Consider the following 15,277-nt stretch of genomic DNA (forward strand, 5'->3'; position numbering starts at 1 on the left):
TTATCCAGGGCTAGAAACACCCATTTGCCCAAATATGGTTGTAAGCTCCCCCAAAGAAAGCAGAAGTAGGCCAGCCAGGCCCTTACCACACACAGCCAAAGGCTGGAGCAGATGCAGGGATGACATGCAGCCCGATGTTCCCTTGCCTGTTCATTCAGTCCCTGAAAGCAGTGTGGCAGCTTTGGCTTCAGACCCTCGGTCTCAGTGCTGTCACCACATCCAGTTTTGGCTGCTTTCCCAAGATGGCCCTCTCCAAGCCATGCTCTTTAAGAGGCCGTTGGCAGCGTGCAGGCCCTTTCAGTTCCAAGAGTTTAAGGGCAGCCAAGTGCCTTCCCCTGTGAATTGTTCCAAAGTATGAACAGCCGTAGAGTGACTGTTGTTCCTCAGAAACGGCTTCCTGGAATCAGCACACACAGCGTGGGCTCTTGGCACACGGTCAATCTGGGATGACGTGGAAGGTGTCATTCCAGGCCCGAAAAGCCAAGAATGTGGGGGGAGGAAGCTGACCTGAATCCAGTTCCTCAAGCTGGTTTGCCTCCTCTGTTGGTTTGTGGGGACTGGGGTGGGGGCCTCTTCACACTTGAGGGAAGGGTGTGGGTTCATTGGAAAAGTCAGCTAGTACAGCCTCAAAGGGGATGCCCGCTTCATAAGCCCCCTGCAGCCCTACCCCATGGAAAGATGCCCCCAGCCCTGGCACTCTCTCTCCTGCCACCCATCTAGATGGTGGGAAACCAGAGTCTAGCAGAAGAAATGTAGCTTTCAAGAGGGGGTCCTGCTGGCCCTGCTCACTAAGCATCAGGACACGTTTACCTACACCAGCGACGGGGCGTGAACAGACCACCATCTGCTGAGCAGGGGCTGCTCCCGCTATTGTGTTTGACCAGGGGAAGCAAGAGTCAGAAAGTGAGATTTCCTAAAGGTGCGCGCTGCTAACTGCTGGACACATGCTTCTGTTCCAGAGAATTCTGAGAAAGTAAAGGGGGCAGGTAGGAGCTAGGGGCCGCTGAGGTGTCATGCATGATATTGGGTTTTCTGACTCGTGGCAGATTATTAGTTTGACCCACTTATGCTGTCATCTACAAACCTGGCTGTGACAGGACTGACCGGCACTGGACAAACCTGATTTGGGAAGGAGTCTGTACCAAAATATGTTTCTAATTTCAGGATTTACTGCTACATATATATTTTCCCAAATAAGTCTAACTTAGGACAATTATATGGGTTTTCAATAATGATGCTATTTTCGTTATAGCCTCCTCCCACTCACAAATAAGCATTTCCTGTACAAAATTCCAGTTATACTGATTTACGCCTACATACACTTTTTCTACAACCACAAATTTATGAGTCTGACATGCTGGTGAGATGACAGCAAGAAAAGGTACTTGGAGAGAGAAAATTAAAATGACAGAATAATCACAGAGTTTCGTTAACACTGTTAACTAAATCTAGACACAGAGGAGCAGAGATACACTTCAGAACATCCTGGGCCAGAGGCGGCTCTGCCAGCGGCAGTCGAAGGACTCTGATTGTTCCAAGGCCCCACAAAGCAAGACAAGTATGAGCATTTCCTTGCAACTGCAGGGGAAGGAGGTATTGGGAATTTCTAATAAGAGATAAATGGAAATTAAATATACTCCCTACGTATCTAAGGTTAGACACCAATACTCTTGTGTCTTTACTTGGTGAGTCAGTAAATATATTGCACGCTGACACACACACACCTTTTCGCAGAGAATCACCAAGGATTTCCCCAGGTGAAAGTTTCGTGAATTCTATCAACAGGTGTCTCCCAGCACAACCCCGCAGCAGGCAGGAGGAATTACTGCACCTTTGAGACCTGCTTTCCTCACACATTCCTTTCTCTTTCAGGCTTGAAAAAACCATGCCCAGTTTTGATTTGATCCCTTCAAGACTTTGCCACAGCCTCTATCACACATCTGTTTTTCTTGAAGAAAAAAATATAATAAAAATGTTTTACTCTTTTACACTGTATAATTTTAACAAATAGTGTGTTATTTGTGAATGCATGGTCTGACGTACATTTCTGTACAGTGTGGAGATATTTTCAAATGAAACATAAAAGATGTCAACAATAAACCAAGAGTGAGTATTTTTATACCAAACATTGAAATATGATAGGATGATCTTACACTGGGTTGGATCACAATTTTTGTTCTTGACTTTTGAATGCCTGTAATTAAAAATATCTATTTTTTTCTCTAGAATATAAGCTGCATGTTTGAGGCATGTTTTTAAATATGAACATTTCCAGAATCTCATGTGAATGTATAGAAATCTGTGCCTGGCCTGAGTCCAGAGTGAATGAGAAATGTGGAGTTGGATGTCAGAGAGCTGTGCTGTCTGCAGTACAAGGTGTGCGCTGGCCTCCTGGAGATCTTGCAACACCATTGCAAGCCTCCTGGAGCTGCTACCATGGTGACACGCTCACAGCTGTGGGCAAAGAAGCCTTTCCCTGATCAGAGGGCCCTTAGAAAACCCTGGCAGCTCCAGAGGTAACAGTCTGTCTCACTGAGAGGGAAACCTTGGCTCTGGGAGGCCAGTGCTGCCTCAGGAAGCTGGCTTTGCCCATCCTGCATAGCTGCAGTGGGCAGCTCATGTCTCCTAAGTGATATTGCAAAATATTGGCTGAGCTGGTGCTGGCAGCACCATGCCAATGAGCCATTCCAAACATGATCTTAAACCCTATGCACTCACTGGGGTGCTTGCACCACACCAGCCCATGGAGATGATGCAGCCAGTGGGCATTTGAAATGATTACTGCTTCAAGACGACTTCAAAACCAAAGTTAGTCTTGCATTGAAAGCTGACACATTTCCAGAGTCTTGACAGCTCAGTCTCCCCTCTTCTTATAGAAGAGCCAGGTGTAAAAATATATACAGTGGGGCCTTGACTTACGAGTGTCCCGACTAACGAGTTTTTTGAGATACGAGCTGTCTCTCGGCCAATTTTTTGCTTTGAGTTGCGAGCTAAAATTCGGGTTACAAGCCAGCTTCAGATACCCCACCGCTAGTTGGCGCAGCGAACGTCACAGTGAACGCCACAACATCAGCCCAGCATCACGTGTCATTGTAATGGTGAAAATTGATTTGACATACGAGTAATTTGAGTTACGAGCTCCGTCACGGAACGAATTAAACTCGTAAGTCAAGGCCCCACTGTATTGACCTAAGAATTTCAACTGCTGATATGCCAAAACATGACCATAATCTTTCTTAACTGACCTGCTCATGTTGTGCTACAGACTTCAATGTTTTAATGATTATATGGTTGGGTTAGGGTTTGTTTCATTGTTTTCCATTAGAAATAAACATGTCAAGAAGCTTTTAAAGGTCATCACACAAAAAACAAGAAGGGCCAGGAAAGAGGCCTCTTACCTTCATAAATGAGGCCAAGGGCACTGACAGGAGCACGGGCGGCTGTGTTCAAGCCCTGGATGCCTTCAGCACGCCTGGCTCTCGGTGAGACTTCTACACTCGTCTCTAAGGAAAGCAGCAACTTTCACACTGTCTAGTATGCTTTTATACACTGTTTAAAGGTACTTTTCTATTGTCATTTTAAAAATAAAGTGCTTATCCCAGCTGTCACACCATTGCTTGGCAAATTTCTTTTTACAAGATTAACCAAGAGCAAACCACACTGCAGGCCAGGGTCCGGCAGGCAGATTTCTTTACCCCCTTTAAGTCTTCGACAGAGCCAGGTCAGAGAGACTAAAGAGAAAACAGGGCTGGGAGAGCCAGACAATAACCACCACAGAGGCTCTATTGTGGGCATGTGGTGAGCGACACTGATACCTTAGGCCCGTGGTCGGCAAACCGCGGCTCGCGAGCCACATGCGGCTCTTTGGCCCCTTGAGTGTGGGTCTTCCACAAAATACCACGTGCGGACGTGCACATACAGTGCGATTGAAACTTCGTGGCCCATGCGCAGAAGTCGGTATTTTGTGGAAGGGGCACACTGAAGGGGCCAAAGAGCCACATGTGGCTCGCGAGCCGCGGTTTGCTGACCACTGCCTTAGGCCATGGCCCTTCCTGACCTGCTGGAGGCGCTCCTGGTAAATTCACAACCTCTTTATTGATGCCTTACTGACCACATCCACCTAAGCCTACGAAACTTAGCTCCAGATTATCTGAAATCTGTAGTCATTTTATGGTGCCTGCTAACTTAAAATATAATTGATAACCAAGCATTGATAGCCAAAATAATAAAAGCATTTCTTCTATACACTCTCACCAACCCTTCTTCCCCCAGAAGGGGGGAAACCACAGTGCTCAAATCCAACTAGTAATTGTATGTCTTGTTAGGCACTGACATTATTGGTCTGGTAGTTTGGATCTCACATCCCTTTTGCAGAGGAGACCATCGCCAAAAGCAGGTCCCCATCGCAGCCTCCCAATACCCTGGAGCCCAGGCGTAGCAGCAGAAAACCAACTCAGCTCTCCCCAGGCTGCAGAGGCCATGCCAATGGCTCCAGGACAGGCTTGTGGCTCTGCCTTCAGCCCATCTGTGACTTCCTACTCGGAGGCACCAGAGGTTAGCAGGTCAGCCTAGGAATTACGGGCTTCACCCCCTGAAGATTTGCTGCCTCTCCTGTCTACCTTGGGCCACCCTCATCCAGCCACTGCCTAAACAAGGCACTAGGGACGGATGAATGGGTACTCCAGGCACCACCACACTGATAGTCATCAGTGATGTGCAAGGGGCAAGCCTCCCTGGTGCTTATGAACTTGATCTGTTCCCATTGACTACTCAGCTGGGAACCAGCTTCATTAGAGTCTGAAAACTGTCTTTTCTGTCACTCTACAGGCAGGAATGAAGAGTGCCTACAATTGGGAACTTGGGATAAGAAAAATCAGGTCTGTTTGTTCCCTCCTGCTTACGTTTATACTGTCCCAGTTTGTAGGCGCCACAAAAATGGGAACTAAGACTTTTTTTTTCTTTCATTACCAAGCAAACCCTCTATTGGAGGTGAAGACGTGCCCTTGTGAACATAAGACTAAACTGACATCTAACATTAAATGCTATGCTATGTCTTCTACCTCTAACAAAATTACAAATTAAAAGAACTTAGAAAATGAAAGTCAGAATTCCAGTTAATCATATCTAAGCTTCAAACTCACTAGACCCAATGTTTACACAAATGCTGGGCCTTCTATGGGACCAACGTGTAAGTCTCACTGCTCTCACCTGAGGTTCCCCGAACCCCAGCACCCCACGGCATCTTTGGGTCCTGAGTTGTGTGGCATAAGGAACATTCCTGAGGATGAAGCAGGCTGGCTAATATCGAGTTCTTTACCTCAATACACACAATTCCTGTTGTCTGTCAGGGTGACAGATGAATCAACCCGGCATTTCTAGGAGCTTTGGGCAAGCATGCTCAGTGCTAAGAATATGTGCACGTTCCCTACGGCCTGCCACATCACTGAGATGTCCAGCTGCTAGTGAACGGAGCATCCTCACCCAGTTTTAAGAAAGTTGGTACATGACTGGTCTTACTCTTCAACTCTTAACCCACTCTAACCCATGACAAACACTTACATAACATTCTTGGAAGGCAGAAGAATATCTGTCACTAGTGAGGTGTTACCTGAAATGCTGGTATTCAAAACACCTACACTAAAACTAAGGACTGTGAATACTGAAAACCATATGAAATCAGCTAATTGAGTAAGGCCCCAAACTGGGAAATTTTTCAACTGCCACAGTGAAGCTCTTGTCTGCCTCTGCTACAGGCCCTCCTAGATGGAACTAAATAGTATTAACCCTTCCCTAAACTGGCCTGGCTCACTAACAGTCCCACAACCCAAAGATGTCAATATGCCATGAACATTCTTCCTCGTTTTACCCTCTCTGCACAGCTCTCCAGTAAACCGGCAAGTTCTATTTCACCAGCACTTCCAGTGAACCCACCACACTGATTCCCACTTTATAAGGGAGGGGAAAAGCCCTCCCCAAAACCATAACACTACACCCATAAACAGGACAACAGTGAAGTCTTCCACATACCACTGCTCACACACATCTCTCACTTAAAATTCATGTGAAACCCTGACCATGCTAATTAACACAATTAAGTCAGAAACTTAAGCCAGAGGCTTAAATTCAACCCAAACTTGTCTTCAGAGCAAAAGCAAAAAGACCTGCCTAAACTGAATGAGAAATGCTCAAGGTAAAATATTTACCTGGACAAAAGAGCACTTTCCCCCTAAAACTAGAATGCAGGGCTTGGGTGAGAGGGAGGGGCTCAGCTAGAAAGTTCAAATTGTTAGAATAGTCAAGTGCAAGATAAACCTGCTCTTGGGTGTTTGTGGAGCAGGTCCTGCCTAATTCAGGCTACGGTTACTCAGTTCTCTCCTGTTGGTACCCTTCTGTGTTTTCACTTATTTTAAGATTTTAAGATAAGTTTGGACTGAATGTCCTTTGAAGCATGACCCCTGCAAAATTCTGGGTGGCTGAAATTCACGGGGTTCTCACAGGGTCTTGAAACCACATGGTTTAAGTCACAGGAATGTGCTGGCTTGCCTCCAAACCAGGGGAGCTGGACCAGTTCTACGGGCCTAACTGTCCAAAGGGGCCTATGACGGCGGCCTTGCCACTCGGCTGGAGGGCACCAGCACATTTATTTCTAATGGAAATCCTTTTATGAAGGAAAATGTGCTTTTCTATTTTAACTATGGCCAGAAGGAAGGTCAAAAGCACAATGCCAGGGTCTAGTCTACCTGTTTCCAAAGTATGTTCCCTCTACACACACACACACACACACACACACACACACACACGACTAGGGCAGAGGTCCAAGGTCCAATTTGTCTGAACTGGTTTCCTGAGGTTCTTGGTCCTCCTACATCACTCCACCTCCCATGGAACTTCTGCTTTCTCAGGAGAAGCCAACAAAACACACACTGGGAAAAAGATGACTGCCCTACATGAAGCCCCGAGGACAGCAATCCATTGATGCAGGTCACCTCTACTGTCTCCAGCACAGTATTCCAGCCTTGCCACAGGGCAACAATGCTGGGCCTGGCTTGTTCAGAGCAGTCGGTGAAACCTTAGAAAACCCCAAATCTCTCGCACAAGTGAATCGTTTGCAAGTAAAAACAGTGGCTAGAGGGAGAGCGGACACGGAGTCTCATCTTCTCTGACTCAGAAAACCTCCAGCTGATGACACTTGGGGAATTCATAAATCCCAATGCCCAAGTGCCACACTCAGAGCGTTCTTCTGCCAGTGGTGCCCCGCAGCTCACAGAAGCGATCCAGGGCTGCACGGCGGCAGGGCCTCCCTATGAACCTGGAATGCAAGCAGCGGGTGGCCCTGCACTGCCTCTTTGCTAATACTCTACTCCAAAGGTAGCAGGTGCTCCTGTTCCCGAAGTCCCACCATCATCTGGCCACACTTACAGGATGTAACAGCAGCAGGCAAAGGTTCATCTTTTACACTTGGTCTAGGCCAGTGGTCGGCAAACCGCTGCTCGCGAGCCACATGCGGCTCTTTGGCCCTTCAGTGTGGCTCTTCCACAAAATACCACATGCGGGCGCGCATACAGTGCGATTGAAACTTCGTGGCCCATGCGCAGAAGTCGGTTTTCGGAAAGGAGATAGACGAAACAAGTATACGGATGGGAGAGTTGGAAGGGGTCGACCTCAGCGAACGTACCTCAATCAGATTGAGGACGTTTTTAGCAAAGGACAGCTTAGGAGTACCCTAATTAAGTTAATAACAATGTACCTACCTATATAGTTTAAGTTTAAAAAATTTGGCTCTCAAAAGAAATTTCAATCGTTGTACTGTTGATATTTGGCTCTGTTGACTAATGAGTTTGCCGACCACTGGTCTAGGCTCAACTATAGCTATCCCCTTTTAAAAGCCTCGAATGACTGTGATGAATTATAGATCAAAATACACACAGACTAACCTGTTAATGCACCAGCCATGCCTGCTTCCACTTATTTCTAAATGGCCACCAGATCCAGCAGACAGGGGCAGAGACAAGAACATGACTGCAACTTTAGCTCAAATTTCTGGTGGATATGTTTTTAGACAAGAACTGGTAAACGACTCTTCTTTCTTACTACTACAATCTTCAAAAACAACTGGGCTATCACAATTTCCTACAAAGACTACTCCTCCCCACGTCACCAGATGACCCAATCCCAGTACCTCAACATGGGGCATATGGAGGCATTTCCACTGCATGTAGGAGACAAAGGACATCAAAGCTTACCACAAGAAAGTGCAAGTGAATGAGGTAAGGCTACAGAATTTGCAAGTGTGACAATTTAGTAATAAGTTTTATTTCTCTAAATCTCCATTTCCTCATTTCTGAAATGACTTTGGACAAAAAACTGAAATCAACTCTAAGGCCAGCACACAAAGTACTGGTGAGCACAGGCCTAGCTAGAAACCACTGGTAACACACAACTGGCAGGAAAGCATCTTATCTTAAAACCTGCGATGGAGGCCTTGATGTCTGTCTCCTTGCAAAACAAGACAAAGTGCCTGAGATATCCAAAATGCACTTCCAGACATAACCGACATAACCAACAAAACAGATGGTGACAGGGGGTGCCCCAAGATGACAACATAGGTTGTTCCTGACTTTGTTCCCCCTCAGAAGAATAACTAACAACTATTCATGGAGGAGACACCACTGAGGGAGTTTGAGAACACAGGCTGATGCTGAAGCACCCCCTGCACCACAGAGACCAAGACAGACTACATCAGAAGGCACGGAGACTCCGTAGGCAGCAAAATTGCAGACATATGTCGTAGTAATATCTTTATACAAATGGTATCACAGCTACACTTACATCGGACAAAATAAACTTTAAACTAAAAATGGTAAAAAGAGACAAAGAAGAGCATTATATAATGATAAAGGGATCAATCAATCCCTCAAGAAAATATGACAATTGTAAACATTTATGCATCCAACATCAGAGTACCCAAATATATAAAGAAAAAGTTAACAGAACTAAAAAAAATAAAAAAACAGCAGTACAATAATAGTTGAGAACTTTAATACCCCACTCTCAATAATGGCTAGATCATCCAGACAGAGAATCAATAAGGAAACAGTGGATATCAACAACACTATAGCAACCTAACAGACATATATACAGAACATTCTAGCAGAATACACATTCTTATCAAGTACACATGGAACATTTTCTAGAATAAGTCACATGTCAGGCCACAAAACAAGCCTTAGCAAAATCAAGAAGACTGAAATCATAACAAAGTATCTTCTCTGACCACAATGGTATAAAAATAGAAATCAATAACAGAAGAAAAACTGGAAAATTTACAAATAGATGGAAATTAAACAACACTCTCTTGAATAACCAATGGATCAAAAAAGAAATTAAAGGAGAAACAAAAAAGTATCTTGAGACAAATGAAAATGGAAACACAATATATCAAAACTTATGGGAGGCAGCAAAAGCAGTTCTAAGAGGAAATTCATAGCAATAAACACATTAAGAAACAAGATCTCAAATAAACAACTTAACTCTATGCCTTAAGGAACTAGAAAAAGAATAAACGGATCCCAAATTTAACAGAAGGAAAGAAATAATAAAGATTAGAGAATTAATGAAATAGGGAATAGGAAAACAATAGGAAAGATTAACAAAACTAAGAGTTGGTTTTCTTTGAAAAAAAGAGAGGACCCAAATCAACAAAATTATATATGAAAAAGGAGACATTACAACTTATACCACAAAAATACAAAGAATCATGAGAGGCTACTATACTATAATCATACTCTAACGAACTAGAAAAAAAAATGGAAAAATTCTTAGAAACATACTACCAAGAATGAAATCAGGAAGAAATAGAAAATCTGAACAGACCAATTACTAGTACAGAGATTGACTCAAGTAATCAAAAATCTCCCAATAAAGAAAAGCTCAGGACCAGGTAGCTCCCCAGGTGAATTTTACCAAACATTTAAAGAATTAATGTCAACTTTCTCATATTTTTCCAAAAATTCAAAGAGAAGGGAAAACACCCAAACTCATTTTACAAGGCCAGCATTACCCCAATACCAAAGACAAAGAACAACATTATCAGAAAAGAAAATTACACACCACTATCCCTCATGAATATAGATTCAAAAATTCTCAATAAAGTACCAGGAAACTAAATTCAGCAGCATATTAAAAAGATCATTTATTATGGTCAAGTGGAATTTATATCTGGATGCAAGAATGGTTTAATGTATGCAAATCAATCAATGTGATACATCACATTAATACAATGGCAGAAAAATATCCTATGATTATTTCAAGACATAGAAAAAGCATTTGACAGAACTCAATATCTGTTCATGATAAAAACTCTTAATAAAACGGGTACAGAACATATTTCAACATAATAAAGGCCATACATGACAAGCCTAGAGCTAACATCACACTCAATGGAGAAACAATGAAAGCTTTTTTTCTAAGATCTAAAACAAGACAAGGGTGCCCACTCTCACCACTCTTACTCAACACAGAACAGAAATTCCTAGCCAAAACAATCAGTGAGAAAAAAATAAAAGGCACCAGAACAAATAAAAGGAAGAAGTAAAATTGTTTCTACTTGAAGATGACAAGATTTTATATAGAGAAAATTCTAAAGAATCCACCAAAAAAACTATTCAATCTAATAAACAAATTCAATAAAGATGCAGCATACAAAATTAACATACAAAATCAGTAACATTCCTATACACTAACAATAACTTATCTAAAAAGAAATAAAGAAAACAATCCCATTTACAATAGTATGGAAAACAATATGAAATACTTAGAAATAAATTTAACCAAGGAGGTTAAAGATCTCCACACTGAAAATTACATAACAGTGATAAAACAAATTGAAGACACAAATAAATGGAAAGATATCCCATGTTTCTGCATTGGAAGAATAACATTATTAAAATGTCCAGACTACCCAAAGCCATTTATAAATTTAATGCAATCCCAGAGAAACCAAGATGGCGGCATAGGTAAACACTGGAAATTGCTGCCTCGAACAACCACTTCAAAACTACAACTAAAAGACAAAACAGACATCATCGAGAACCACAGGAAGGCTGGCTGAGTGGAAATTCTACAACTAGAAGGAAAGAGAAAAGCATCTGAGTCTCAGAGGAGGTGCGGAAGTAAAGTGCAGAGGTAGGGAGGCGGAGGCGGAGGTGCAGGCGCACGCGGAAAGGGCTGGCAACGGAGGATGCCGGTGTCTTTTTCAATCGGGAGGAGTCTGAAGCTCCCGACGGCTCTGAACTCCAGTTCCAGGCGAGTCTCTGGGGACCCAGTCTCATATGGGGAGAAACTGGACTGTCTGGCAGTGGGCAGAACTCGGAACTCGAGGGCGGCTTTCTCTCGGAGGTGCTTGCAGTGATTACTGCGAGACACTGAGATCCAGGGGCCTCTTAGGGCAGGACTGAGGACCAGCCATAGCTGTTTGCTCTGCCCTGTTGACTCCCTGAGACCCCGCCCCACCCAAGCTGCTAGCAGAGGCTTTTGCATATGAATGGGCTGCCCTTTGAGATCTAAAATTACCTAACAAACTGCAGCTGGGTCAGAGAGACTCAGAACATCCAAAAGAAGGCCCAAGGCCCCACAGCAGCTTGCATTGCTTCACAGCTGGGCCTCATCTGGGCACCTCCAAACCACAAACCAGAAAGAGGAATCTGCAGATCTCTCTGTAGCTCCTGCTGGGTAGCCTCAGGCAGAGGCTAAATTAGCACCCTCCTTAGAGATCCAAGAGCCCGTGTACCCAGTGGTCAGAGTGGGACCATCCAAATTACAACTCCACAGATCCATAAGGGACACACTCAGGAGGCAGACTCAGTGAGCACCAAAGCCCCACTGAAGCAAGTCTTGCCCCATAAGGGTGTCTCCAGCACAGAAGTTCTCCCACTGCAGACTCAGCTGATTCTCACAGCCAATTGGCCTGGAGGTCAATTCCTCCCAGTGATAACTACAACAATCAAGGCTTAACTACAACAAGACTACAACAAGACTGTACACAAAGCCCACAAGGGGGTGCACCAAGAGTGTCCACCTCAGGTAATTGGGGAGGCTGAGCCACTGAGCCCTATAGGACACCTAGCACACAAAGCCACTCTATCAACACAGGGAAGCAGCCAAAATGCGGAGACAAAGAAACAGATCACAAACGACAGAAATGGAGGAAAGCAAACTACTGGATATAGAGTTCAAAACCACGGTTATAAGGTTTTTCAAGAATTTTGTAGAAACCGCCGATAAATTTAGTGAGACCCTCAAGAAATCAAGTGAGACCCTCGAGGTTATGAAAAAGGAGCAACTAGAAATTAAGCATACACTGACTGAAATAAAGAATAATATACAGAGATCCAACAGCAGACAAGAGGATTCCAAGAATCAGGTCAAAGATTTGAAAGACGAAGAACCAAAAAATACCCAACCGGAAAAGCAAAAAGAAAAAAGAATCCAAAAATATCAAGATAGTGTACGGAGCCTCTGGGACAACTTCAAGCATACCGACATCCGAATTATAGGGGTGCCAGAAGAAGAGAGAGAGAGACCAAGATATTGAAAATCTATTTGAAGAAATAATGACAGAAAACTTCCCCTACCTGGTGAAAGAAATAGACTTACAAGTCCAGGAAGGGCAGAGAACCCTAAACAAAAGGAATCCAAAGAGGACCACACCAAGACACATCATAATTAAAATGCCAAGGGCAAAAGACAAAGAGAGAATCTTAAAAGCAGCAAGAGAAAGAAAGTCAGTTACCTACAAGGGAGTACCCATACGACTGTCAGCTGATTTCTCAACAGAAACTATGCAGGCCAGAAGAGAGTGGCAAGAAATATTCAAAGTGATGAATGCCAAGAACCTACAACCAAGATTACTTTATCCAGCAAAGCTATCATTCAGAATTGAAGGTCAGATAAAGAGCTTCACTGATAAGAAAAAGCTAAAGGAGTTCATCACCACCAAACGAGTATTATATGAAATGTTGAAAGGTATCCTTTAAGAAGAGGAAGAAGAAGGTAAAGATACAAATTATGAACAACAAATACACATCTATCAACAAGTGAATCTAAAAATCAAGTGAATAAATAATCTGATGAACAGAATAAACTGGTGAATATAATAGAATCAGGGGCATAGAAAGAGAGTGGATTGACTATTCTCGGGGAGGGGAAAGGGGTGTGGGGGGTGCGGGAAGAGACTGGACAAAAATCATACACCTATGGATGAGGACATTGGGGGGGTGAGGGCAGAGGGTGGGGTGGGAACTGGGTGGAGGGGAGCTATGGGGGGAAAAAAGAGGAACAACTGTAATAATCTGAACAATAAAGATTTATAATAAAAAAAAAAAAAAGAAGTGCATCAAAGATTACGTGCAATCAATCAAAGGGAAGCTTGAAGAACAGAGACCAGAGTTCCTTATGGATGAAAACATGAGTACAGATGGCATGGTTGCTCTGCTGGACTACCATTAGAATGGTGTAATTCTCTTTAAAGGTGGTTTAGAAATGGGAAAATGTTAACAAATTTGGCAATTGGATCTATCACCTGTCATCATAACTGGCTGCTGCTTTTCATCCAAATGGGACTGATGTTATCTTGAGCTCTTTGTTCATTTTGACCTTGATTTATTTGTAGCAAAGTCATTGTTTTTAAGAAAAAACATGTCATGTAGGTTGTCTAAAAATAAAATGCATTTAAACTAAAAAAAAATAAAAATAAAAAAATTTAAAAAATTTAAAAAAATAAAATAAAATATATTGCTGAATAAAAAAAATAAAAAAAATTTTTTTAATGCAATCCCTATCAAAATTCCAGTGGCATTTTCTACAGAAGTATAAAAACAATCCTAAAATTTATATAAAACACAAATGTGCCCAAGTAGCCAAAGCAATTCTAAGAATAAAGCAGAAGGCATCACACTTCCCGATTTCAAACTAAATTATAAAGCCATAGTAATGTAAGAACAGAAATCTTAAAGCTCCTTAAATAAAACATAGGAGCCAATCGATGTTTCTCTCTCATTGATGTTTCTCTCTCTCTCTCCCTCTCCCTTCCTCTTTCTGAATAAAAACATTTTTTTAAAAAGCTACTTGACATGAGTCTTGACAATGACATTCTAGATGACACCTAAAGAAAGCACAAGCAACAAAATAAAAATTAGACAAGTGGAACTACATCAAACAAAAAGTTCCTTCCCAGCAAAAAAAAATTAACAAAATGAAAAGACAACCTATGGAACAGGAAAAAATATTTCAAGCCATATATCTGATAAGGGGTTTATATCCAAAATATATAAGTAACTCATACAAATCAATAGCAAAAAAATAACACTGCTGTATGGACAAAGGACCTGAATAGACATATCTCCAAAGATATAAATATGGCCAACAGGTATATGAAAAGATGCTCAAACATCACTAATCACTAGGGAAATGCAAATCAAAACTACAATGAGATATCCCCTCAAGCCTGTTGGAATAACTGGCATCAAAAAAGTCAAGAGAGCCCTGGCTGGTTTGGCTCAATGGATGGAGCGTCGGCCTGTGGACTGAGGGGTCGCAGGTTCAATTTGGGTCAAGGGCATGTGCCTTGGTTGCGGGCACAACCCCAGCGGGAGGTGTGCAGGAGGCAGCTGATCGATGTTTCTCTCCCATCGATGTTTCTAACTCTTTATCTCTCTCCCTTCCTCTCTGTAAAAAATCAATAAATTTTTTTTTTTTAAAGTCAAGAGAAAACAAAAGGTGGCAAGGATGTGGAGAGGAGGGAACCCCTGCGTACAGTTGGTGAAATTGTCAACTGGTACAGCCACTATGGAAACCTAATGAGTTTCCTCAAAAAATTAAAAGTAGAACCACCCTACTCCTTGGTTGAGTGGCTCAGTCAGTGTCATCTCATGCACCAGAAAGGTCTCAGGTTATATTCCCAATTCTGGGCACATACCAGGGTTGCAGATTTGATCTTTGGGTTGGGAGGTGGCCAATCAACGTTTCTCTCTCTCCCTTCCTGTCTCTCTAGAATAAAAAATAAACAAACAAACAAAAAACACCCACACACCAAAAAAATAAAAAATCCTATGATCCAACAATTCCACTTCTGGGAATATTTCTGAAGGAAATAAAAACTCTGTATCGAATAGATATCTGCATCCACATGTACAGAGCAGCATTATTTACAATAGTCAAGACATGAAAACACCTAAGTGTCCATTGACAGATGAATGTATAAAGATGATGATGTGTATAT

General features: G+C 42.7%; 1 protein-coding gene across 2 annotated transcripts in view; it reads left to right on the forward strand.

Moving 5' to 3' along the window:
- RBPMS (RNA binding protein, mRNA processing factor) overlaps positions 1-2,100 on the forward strand; it is a 171,206-nt gene extending 169,106 nt beyond the window's left edge. Inside the window, exon 9 of one of the 2 annotated variants that reach the window (XR_002828600.1) lies at positions 721-2,100. The gene's annotated coding sequence lies outside the window, so the exon portion shown is untranslated. The remainder of the gene's footprint in view (positions 1-720) is intronic. The other variant, XR_001347653.2, reaches the window with a different exon arrangement.
- Positions 2,101-15,277: the final 13,177 nt, after the last annotated feature.

Source organism: Myotis lucifugus, unplaced genomic scaffold, assembly GCF_000147115.1.
Source record: "Myotis lucifugus unplaced genomic scaffold, Myoluc2.0 scaffold_26, whole genome shotgun sequence".
In the NCBI taxonomy this organism is placed as follows: Eukaryota; Metazoa; Chordata; class Mammalia; order Chiroptera; family Vespertilionidae; genus Myotis; species Myotis lucifugus.